Source organism: Urocitellus parryii, chromosome 8 (genome assembly GCF_045843805.1).
Source record: "Urocitellus parryii isolate mUroPar1 chromosome 8, mUroPar1.hap1, whole genome shotgun sequence".
Classification (NCBI taxonomy): domain Eukaryota; kingdom Metazoa; phylum Chordata; class Mammalia; order Rodentia; family Sciuridae; genus Urocitellus; species Urocitellus parryii.
This window is the reverse complement of record NC_135538.1, coordinates 116,532,137-116,535,140: the sequence shown is the minus strand read 5'-3', so window position 1 is coordinate 116,535,140 and position 3,004 is coordinate 116,532,137. Positions and strand designations below refer to the sequence as shown.

Below are 3,004 nucleotides of genomic sequence, written 5' to 3'. Positions count from 1 at the left end.
CCCCATAACCAAAACAAACAAACAAAAACCTTAGTTTAGGTTTGGGGTTGTGACAGTGGACTCTTTGCCTTCTGAATATAATCATTGCTCTAATGTTTTTTTTCTCTCTTCTCTCTTTTTTCTCTCTCTAACAAGATTAGGAAGACAATCTTATCATGTTATCTTTTCTTCCAAAAGTTTATTGCCCTTGATAAACACCCACTATGAGAAGGAGAAGCCTGCAGAGGATCTTCGAAGTGAATTTCTCCCAAATTAACAAGTGAATTCTAACAGGCCATCAAGGTGCCCTGGGACCCCTTACCAGAGCACACCTGGAATGTAAACTTTGAAGAGTTCCTTTAAACACTCCACCACCACCACCACCCCCTCCCTGTCCCTCCAGATTGGGAGAGTCACAGCCTTTGGGACTGGAGTCCCCTGTGTTTCTCCTTTGCTAGCAAAGCAACAATTTTTCTTTTTTCCTTTTTCTCAAATCTGAATCCTCATTATTGTCATTGATTCTCTTTAGGGACAGGAACCCAGCTTTCAGTTACAGGGACAGGAAATTTTAGCATGATTTTGATTTTCAGCCTAGTTTATAGGGCCCTGTGCAGGAGCCCAGTCCAAAACCAATTTTTCCTGAAATGTTATTTAACATGATAAAAGACAGAGCCAGGTGAAAAGAGTTCTCAGGAAGGAAAACATTTGACAACAGAATAGTCATGTCTAGGTGGGTGAACATCCTAGGACAGATATTTGAGAGCAAAAAGGACTATTCACAGTTGCTTATGTTGAAATCAATTTTCAATTTCTTAAGTTTGTAAATTTTAAAGCGGATTTTCCTAAATTCTTTTTTTTTTTGAGAGAGAGAGAGATAGAGAGAGAGAAAAAAATTTTTTAATATTTATTTTTTTAGTTTTCGGCGGACACAACATCTTTGTATGTGGTGCTGAGGATCAAACCCGGGCCGCATGCATGCCAGGCGAGCTTGCTACCGCTTGAGCCACATCCCCAGCCCAGATTTTCCTAAATTCTTAAGGTTAATTTGCATACCCTGATTTATTTAGAAATCTTATAAATTTTGTATAAAAATAAGAGCAATAACTTGTTCCCTGATTAATGTTCAATTAGCCCATGGGCTTGACATATTAAATTTGGCTGAACATTTTTCATACTATTTACAAACCTAGTTAATTAAATTCTCTTAAATATTTAAGCTACATTTACAAATTTAACATACTTGATTTTTTTCCCAAGCACTTCAAATTCCTCAAAGGACAGATTTACAAGTCAAACGAGAAACAAAAAAATGTTAAACGTGTAAATAATTCTCATAAACCTAATAATTCAAGCTTTCAGATGTGGCAAACCAAGTCATCTTAAAGATTCCAATATTGTTTACAAACATAATCAAAATATCTTCAATGTTCAGCTTCCAGTCACAAGTCTAAAATAAATTACTAAATTCAATTTGATATCACAAGACTTACCTGTCAGATTCTTCAATATACCAGATTCTCTTGAGTATTATAACAAATTAAGAAATAGACACCTTAAGCTGGGTCATGGTGGTGCATGCCTGTAATCCTATGAATTCTGGAAGCTGAGGCACGAGGACTGCAAATTCAAGGGTAGCCTTAGCAATTTAGCAAGGCCCTAAGTTAGCAAGACCTTATCTCAAAATAAAAAATAAGTGTTCCCTCCAGCAGCACATATACTAAAATTGGAATGATACAGAGACGATTGGCATAGCCCCTGCCCAAGGATGACATGCAAATTCTACTGGTCTGGTGGGGTGAGCTGAGTTGGGTGGGCCCATTACCAAAATCTGGAACACTGAGAATACACCTCTGGGTTGGGGTATTGGGGTATAGTTTAGTAGAAGAGCATTTGCTTAGCATGTGTGAGGACCTGGGTTCTATTCCTAGTATTATTTAAAAAAAAATTAAAAAATAAAAAAGCTTTTTTTTTTTTTGCTGCTGAGGATTGAACCCAGGGGTACTTGAACACTGAATTACATCCTTTTTATTTTCTGTTTTGATACACATCTCACTAAATTGCTGAGGCTGGCTTTGAACTTGCAATCCTCTTACCTTAGCCCTGTGAGTAGCTGGTATTAGAATTGTGTGCCACTGCACCCAGACAGGTATAACTTATTTTGTAATACAGAGGATTGAACCTAGGGTTTAACCAGGGCCTGGTAGATGTTAGGCAAGAGCTCTACAGTTGAGCTACATCCCCAGCCCAGGCTGGAATTGAACTCATGGTTTCAAGTGACCCTCCTGTCTCAGCCTCCTGCATAGCTGGGGTTATAGGTATGCTCCACCACACCCGGCATAAAACAGGCATAAAACATTTAACTTAAAAGCCAGGTGTGGTGGCACAGGCTAAACATGCCTGTGGTTCCAGCTACTCAGGAGGATCATTTGAGTCTACAGGTCTAAGATCAGCTGGGGCAACAGAGTAAAATCCCCTTCTCCAAAAAAATAAAATAAAATAAAATAAAAAAACAGAGAATACACCCCAAGGCCTTTGCAGTAGAAAAGTGGAAATGAGAAGTCAGAGATAGAAAGATGAGTAAGGAACATACATCTGCCTCAGGGAGTCCAGAAGCAGAAGAGACACAATGACAAGAAACCTTGGTGCCAGGGCGGCCCCCAAGAAGCTAGGAGTCCAATGCAATAGGAGATCCCATCCTCCCCCTGACCCCCTTTGCTCCAGCTCTCTCCATCATCTTCTACAAGTTACTTTTCACTTAGAATAAACTGTTCTAGGTCTCTCCCTGTCCCACACTGGATTTGAGACAAATTATGCAGCATCACACAACCTGGTAATAGGCTATATTGGGTAAAGAGAAAACAAGTGGTCAGCCAAGCGTGGTGATTGCAGGCCTGCAATCCCAGCAACTCTGGAGGCTGAGGCAGGAGGATCACAAGTTCACACCAGCTTCAGCAATTTGGTGAGACCCATCTCAAAATAAAGAAAAAAAAAGGGCTGGGAATGTAGCTTAGTGGTACAGTGCCCC

At 39.9% G+C, this 3,004-nt stretch overlaps 1 pseudogene; it reads left to right on the top strand.

Moving 5' to 3' along the window:
* Positions 1 to 1,672: 1,672 nt before the first annotated feature.
* LOC113179242 (U6 spliceosomal RNA) lies at positions 1,673 to 1,761 on the top strand (annotated as a pseudogene).
* Positions 1,762 to 3,004: the final 1,243 nt, after the last annotated feature.